At 33.6% G+C, this 8,085-nt stretch overlaps 1 long non-coding RNA gene across 2 annotated transcripts in view; it reads left to right on the top strand.

Annotated features, from left to right (window-relative positions):
• Window positions 1-4,619: 4,619 nt before the first annotated feature.
• Window positions 4,620-8,085, top strand: part of LOC145293095 (uncharacterized) — a 1,048,662-nt gene continuing 1,045,196 nt past the window's right edge. For both annotated transcript variants that reach the window (XR_013869661.1, XR_013869663.1), the window contains exon 1: window positions 4,620-8,085. This exon is cut by the window's right edge and continues 1,047 nt beyond it. This is a non-coding gene — a long non-coding RNA (uncharacterized LOC145293095).

Here is an 8,085-nt window from a genome sequence, read left to right on the forward strand (position 1 = left end):
TATATATATATATATATATAGTATTAATCGTGACACCCTGCACTGAAGATTCCCGAAAGGATGAAACACTAGTGTCTGTAGGTATTTAATTATTATAGTAAAAAATAATTATGATAGCCCTTTAAGAAATTTGTTTCTTATCGTTAAGCACTTTCAGTTTAATTAAAGTCGGTCAAGTAGATTAGGGCTTCACTAATCGGGCCTGAGTTTGCTCGTGTTGGGGTTAAAATCGTTAATCGGGCCAGAGATGTCTCGTGTCGGGGTTAAAATCGTTCGACTGGTATTAATCGTGACACCCTGCACTGAAGATTTCCGAAAGGATGAGGCACTAGTGTCTGTATGTATTTTATTATTATAGTAAAAAAATAAAAATAATTATATAGATAGATAGATAGATAGATAGAGAGAGAGAGAGAGAGAGAGAGAGAGAGAGAGAGAGACGTAAATAACGAAATAGCTACATTTCGATAACTAGGCGTAATACACAAGTTTTTGTGTAGCTATCTTGCTTTAAAAAAGTATATTTGCACTGTAGTTTCTTAGTCTTTTTCTATGTAATTTTTCTACAGATCTTACATACATACATCTATATAGGTACACATATATATATGTACATATATATATGTACATATATATATAGTCATCCACATACAGTAATGTTTCATAGCTCATCAGTGCGGCTAGACATGATACTGCTTCAAGCCAGAACCGAAACCCGACCGCCCAAATGACAGTCAAGGATTCTCACGATTGCGGTATACCGCTGCTCCTGTGTGGATAATGAATTAATAATGTTTTGACAATGCCTCCGCTCAATTTGTTTACAGAAAAAGCGTTGCCTAGTATGCTATTAGTAGGTTGTATATATATATATATATATATATATATATATATATATATGTATATGTATGTATATATATATATATGTGTGTGTGTATGTGTGTGTATGCGTGTGTGTGTATTGTTTAAAAAAAACCAAGACATCAAAGAATGGGTTGATAGAAACAGGTAGTGTATTTCACCGTTAGTTACAATTGTTTCAAGCCTATTCGGGCAAAGTCAAACATTATGTTGTTTGAGAATTTTCGCAAGAACAGCCTTTCTTTCAGACTTATTGAATAAAAACACGTTAACAATAAACTATTATGGAAACCATTTCCCTTATAAGGAAAAGAAAACAAGTGAAAATATTTTACCTATACCTCATCTTTGCAAAGTATTTTTTGAAGATATATTTACCCATTTTCGTATCTCAATTTAATTTTTTTTTCAAACAAATTACCATACAATACTACCACTAATTATCCATGCCCATTTAATATGTTTATTACTACCATTCATTGTTTTCTTAAATTACATTTCTTTATTTCTTTATTTAATTTAAATTATTTTTTTCTAATCCGGACTAATTAACTAATTATATTGTTGCGATTGGAATTTGCTTTGTTTATTTACATGCTTTGTTCATTTTTATTAGTTTTGCCTCAACAGCGACACCAATTTTTTTTCCTTTGACAAGGTTTATATGGGATATTCCAATTTTCTCTTTTAGCCGAAGCGAATTACGATATTAATATAAAGATAAGAAATGGAATTTCATAACAATTAAACGACCCGGATGTAATCGTGACACAAAAAAGAACGCACACGCTATCGTATTAATGTATAGATAACCAAATAGTCGATGAATCAAGGAGGATGGAAGGCGGAAAAGTGAGAGCACTAACCAGACTCTCGCTGGATGTGTGCGGAGGAGATTGAGACCTTGGGTTGGCTAATTGCTAACCAAATTGTAGTGAAGACCAATGGTCATTGCCAGTGAGAAGTCAATGGCAAACGACTGTTGCGAAAACGCAAATTCATTTGCAAAGGTTATTGAAAGATGTGTAAAATACTGCTAATTTGGAGAGACTTGTTATTCACCTAAACTCCATGGAACACCACTGGTCGTTGACAATGAGCAATCACCGATGATGACAAGTGTGAGAACTCCAAGTGAGTGAAATAATAATAAGAAGAAGAACAATAAGAATAAGAATAAGAAGAAACACGACATTTATTACACATTTAATTGTTTCGACCCTATATCTCATTCGGTTACTGTGATCTCCGACAGGATTGCATCAAAATGTGTCGTATATATATATATATATATATATATATATATATATATATATATATATATATATATATATATATATATAACACATGTTGATGCAATCCTGTCTCTGTAAATTCGTGTTTTCTTTTGTGTGTATCGATATTCATATTAAAATCCCTCTTTTCTATTTCATTTAAAAAGAAAATACAATTTTCTTATATATGGGTTGTGGAATTGCATTTACTAGCCAAAGATCTAGCTAATTTACATATTCTTGTAAACATTCATCTTAATTAATTCCCTAATTGTTGCTTCGGTTTTCTAATGGGATAATCATCTTTAGTAAACTATTATGTGTAATTATATTCATGCAGATATTCTACATGATTTATACTTGGATAATATTTGCGTAAAAAAGTTTATAGTAAACGCAAAATTGTTTCCATATATATTTATGTATACCTATATGTTTCTGTTTAACAAATTTTGCCTTCCAAACTCTTCCTATAGTTTTTGGTCTACAGACAGGAAACTTCATATATAAGGTATTTGAATCCATGCAAGACTTTATCTGTGCAAAAGTGTGAAAATTAAAAAAAGAAATTGCCAGGTGAAGATCGAACGACGTCATTCCGAATGCATAACGTAGTAACTATTGGTTCATGTTTTAATTTTTAGCGTTACAGTAAACATGTTTTCATAGCCCAGTCATTGGCGGCAGAGGCAAAAGAAATCGTTAGCTGAACGTTTTGGTTTTGTTTCTCGGTGGTGGCGAATGAGTCTTTTTTATACTTTTCCAATCTATCTATCTATCTATCAATCTATCTATCTATAAAAGTGAAAATGCCTGTCTGTCTTTTCTCTATGGTAGTTAAGGAAGACTATTATACAGAAGGGCATTACTTTACATATTCACACTTTTTAATATATACATATGCACATAACCTTATGAACAGTACAAAAAAAAAAACGGGCGGGACTGCTAATCTATTATATCTATAAAAGTGAACGTGTCTGTCTGTCTGTCTGTGTGTCTGTGTGTCTGTGTGTCTGTCTGTCTGTGTACATTTCCCTACGCAATAACTCTGTCAATTTTTAGTCTATAGACTCGAAATTTGAAATACCGGGTACTGAGATTTGGGAAAATCGATGTGACGGGTGTCAGCCAAAAATTTGGCTGTTAAGGGATCAAATTTCAACGATTTGACCTTTAAGAACTCTACCAAACTCCTCCGACAATTTTGGGTCTAGACACTTGAAATTTTAGATATAGGTTCCTTGAACCTGGATCTAACTTAATAAAGTGATTTGAGCCCGAAACTATAAATTTTAAGGGGTCATAATAGGGGTCAAATTTAAAAAAAAATTACCGTTATTTTTATTATTTTTTTTTTTGCTCAACATACACCTCCAAACACCCGGGCAACGCCGGGCTGAAATGCTAGTATATCTATAATATTAAGCTGAATGACTGTGTATGTGTGTGTGTCAGGTCACGAATAGGCTCCTATATGGTTGACTATTTTAAAAAACTGATTGCATATAATGATAGAAGATGTATCGAGACACATGAATGTGTATGTGTGATCTGCCAGAACGCTGGTTCATTAAAATTGTGGGGTCTGCGTTCGCAACTGGTCCACAAAGTATGGAAATAAAAAAAATTAAAATTAAATAAAAACGTTTATAAGTGTTTTTGATATAGATGTACATAATAATACTGTTTCAACTTAAATAGGGGTGGTATAATAAAATTGTGGGGTCTACGTTCGCGCCTGGCCGCCATAGAATGGAAATAGCCGCAAACTTTAATAAACACTTCTCATATCTATCTGCGTAAGTATACTTTGATAATTATGTTTCAGTTTAAAGAAATATGGTATAATAAAATTATGGGGTGCCCCTTCGCACCTGGCCTCCATAGAATAGAAATGTGTCACAAAGTTTAACAAGGTTTTTTAATATAGATCCACAGAATATTCTGATAAGTGTTTCAGTGTGAACAGTTATGGTATAATAAATTATGGGGTTTATCTATTTTATTTTTACTTTCATCATGTTTTGCTTAGGTTTTGATTCCCCCAAATTCAACCCAAATTTACAACCCTTCCTTTTCATAACCTATTATACTTTCATAAATCACAGTCCATTTTCTGTAGGCTGTTTTAAAACCCAGTCAACGACGGGTACTTTTGTTCGAAAATATATATATATATATATATATATATATATATATATATATATAGATAGATAGATAGATAGATAGATAGATAGATAGATAGATGGATAGATAGATAGATAGATAGATATTGGTGTGTGTGTGTCCGTTTCGGATTGTATGTAACAGATTTCCTTTCATTAAAAGGACTGTAAAATCGTCAACAGTTCAAAATCGTAGCTGCCATGGATATTCCATTCCAGACACCGCCCTTCTTTTCAGCTGTTGTAAAGCTGAGCCATTCTAATCTCTGATGCACTACTCAAAAGGGGAGGAGCCAAAAACACATGGTCCAATTTTTAATCTCTTCGCTAGCTTACAGAAGGTCTCTAGTTTAAATGGATGCGTTACGCTTTGCGTTGATAGACCAATGTAACTCGTTGCCACAGGTGGCTCGTCTTGGATTCCTTTAGCAAGTGACGTAAAATACGAATTCCTTTTAGAATTGTATTTTACTTATTTATGAGAAAATCTGTGTTCTTTTATTGAACATCGGCATGGACTGAAGATGCGGAAACTCCTTGACTATTTGTATTCTTTGGAATCTTCGAACTGCCGTTCTTATATTGAGAGTCATTTTCACAACGTTTCGGTCAATATAATCTCTCACCTTCTTCAGTTATGTATTATTGAACTCGACAATGTTTCTGACGAACTCGGGAATTCGGAATAGATTTTCGAACGGAATCCTTTATTTACTTTAAAGGTGTAACATGCTATCGTTCCGTCAGCCATGACTGATTATATGTCCTGAGTCATTCACAATTCTATTTTTTGGTTGCACACACTGCGAATTGAAACTTCAGGAGAATATTACTTTTACAGTTATCTTTACTAAGTACTTTAACCACTAATTCTCTTCGTGGGCGACCGGAAAGTATTGCGAATTTCGAATTACTTCGAGCCTCTATCCAGTCATGACTGATAGAACATGAAATAAATAAAGGGGTCCGTTTAAAATTCCCGAGTTTGACAAAATTCACTTGAAGAAGATCGGAGATTACATCAACCGAAATGCCATGAAAGTTACATTCAAGATGAGAACAGTAGTCCGAAGAGTAAAAAAAACAAAAAACAAAAAAAACAAAAAAACGAATAACCATTCCTCATCTCAAAAATTCAGAAACGTCCTAAGCTATTCTCTAGCAATGTAGTATCTAACATCTAATACATCACTTCATTTTTCTCTCACTTTGGTCAGCGGCGCGGGAAAAATCTTTTTACACTAAGGTAATTTGTACTTTTTCCAACCAATAGCACCCTTTATTGGGGAACTGGTCTTTCTTCACATTAAACACCGACAGTGTGTCTTACTCTGTACTCGTAGGGTAACAAGTAAATAATAGCTGCGGATGTATGAGGTGAAACAGAGGCACGGTATCACTTTTATTAGAGTTCGCAACGTGTATGTGGTCCATCTAATCAGTGCAAGACTGTAACAAGAAAATGAACTGAATGAAAAAAACTACAAAACCCTGCACATAAATAACGCGTAAATTGCGGATTTATACTAATTGAGCTGTTATTTTATTTGCATTCCCACAGCTAAATAAATAAATATTGAAATACGGTAGACAAAAATAGACGTTTCCCGAAACTGCAAATAATAGTAATTTTAGTTTATGTCAAAGCATTTTTACCGGGGTGTTATTACTTATCAAGGCCTAAATATCATTCGAGGATAAATGTTAATAAATGTGTACGGTGAGAAAACACTGATGATTGCTTATGATGGTGGTGATTGGGCCGAATTTTGTTTTTTTGCAACTCAACAAGAATGTGTTTATATTGGACTTGAAATCGATCTTTTTATAGTCAGCTAGTTAGCATACCCGCGCATTTGTGCTCAACAGACGAGCAGTTCTAAATCAGAAACTTTGCTCATGGAAGTTTCACATAAATTACGGTAGGAAGAGAGAGAGAGAGAGAGAGAGAGAGAGAGAGAGAAAGACAATGAGAGAATGAGAAAAAGAGAGGGGAAACATTAACAGTGGTTGTAGCTAGACGAGTTTTTGTTGTGAATGTTTAAAGGATGACACATACTGGACATTCTTATGAAACTTTATTCAATGCAAATTCAGAATTAGGCGTAACACGCAGATGGACATTTGCAGGTGCGTGGACATGATAACATAATATTCATACTCTGTTTATGTTGCTCCCCTATTTGCTTGCTGGCCTGTCACCGTGCACACTTTACCTACACATGAATATTTGGATGGCTAGGGGAGGGTCGAATTAAGCAAATAATGGGTTAATAATAAGATGAATAAGATGAAAACGGGGAAATGAAAGAGGAGAGATTGTGGGAAAAAGAATGGATAGAAGGGAGAAAGACAAAAGAAGTGAATATCGGTAAGAGAGAGAGAGAGAGAGAGAGAGAGAGAGTATATTATGACGTCACAATGTATTCTGATTTTGTGAAATATCTTTACTTGGTAGTAGAATAATGAAAATAATCAAAAGTGAGGCAAATAAACAGAGATGAGGGATAAAAAGGAGATAGAAGCGACAGAAGAAGTAAGGAGTTAATCGATTAAGAGAGACTTTCTGAGCATGACATCACAATTCATTCTGACTAATTGGATTTCTTTAACTGTATAATTAAATACTGTAAAATATTAAGAGAGGTGCAATAAAAGACAGGAAATGTGACCGGAAAAGTGAAAGAGAAAGGTCTATTCTTACATCAAAATATATTATGGCTTTGTGAAATGCTTTGATATCATAATCCTCATAAAAAAACATAACACGCGTTTTATTAAATGTCCTGCACTAATTTAAAACTTAAGCCTGACAGACCGATGAGCTATTTATACATTTAAGAATAGATTAAGCAGAATAATAAGTAAAAACTGGATTTACTTTCGACAACGACGAAGCCATCGCTTTTATTATTTTATCCTCAAGTTCTCACATTCCATGAGCGATGTTTCTGATAGAGTTGGGTGAAAATTGATCGAAATCTTTCCTTCTCCAAATTTTCATTGGCGAGTTTTTTTTATATGACATTTTTTTTTATTGTTGCTGTTGTTTCAGCCTTTTACATGCAGTGGCTTTGTGTCTTGTCTGGGTCGATTTTCAACAAAAAAAATAATAAAAAATACCTCCTAATTTAATTGTGAAATACAAGTTAACACACCGACAGAGTCTTTCACAGAAATGCTACGACACCTTTAAAATACGGAAGAAACCCCCCACCTTCTTTATAAGACAGTTGCGTACAAAAAGTTTTCAGAAAGGTGCGTGGCATGAAGAGGTAAACATCAGAAAATGTTTCGATTAAGTAGGTTATGTTTTTGATTGTTTTTTGTTTGTTTTTTATGTTTTGTTTTTTTTTACTTATGTTTTACGGCGATGTAAAGCTTGGTGCTTCGGGAAACACTGTACACCGGTGGGGGTGGGGGTAAGAAAGAAAGAGAAACAAAGAGAAAGTAAGCAAAGAAGATTAGATAAATAATATCAAAAATAAAAACGAAACAAGAACCAAAAGAATTAAAAAGAGAAACAATGCACATTTTGCTTACCATCATCACAAACAGCAGCAGCAGCTCCGACAAAAAAAAATATATATATATATAAAAATAAAAAATAAAATAAATACAAAAAATAAAAAAAAATAAAAATATATTCCAAGCACTAAAGAAGCAACAGTATCATATAAAACAAACTATACCTCCAACCATACCTATTCCGCCCTACTCCTATGTGCGCACGCGCGTATAATCATTACTCCTCCCTTTCTTCCCTCTTTCCAATTGCTATC

The sequence above is a fragment of the Euprymna scolopes genome, chromosome 2, assembly GCF_053919585.1.
Source record: "Euprymna scolopes isolate OS-2025 chromosome 2, ASM5391958v1, whole genome shotgun sequence".
NCBI lineage: Eukaryota > Metazoa > Mollusca > Cephalopoda > Sepiida > Sepiolidae > Euprymna > Euprymna scolopes.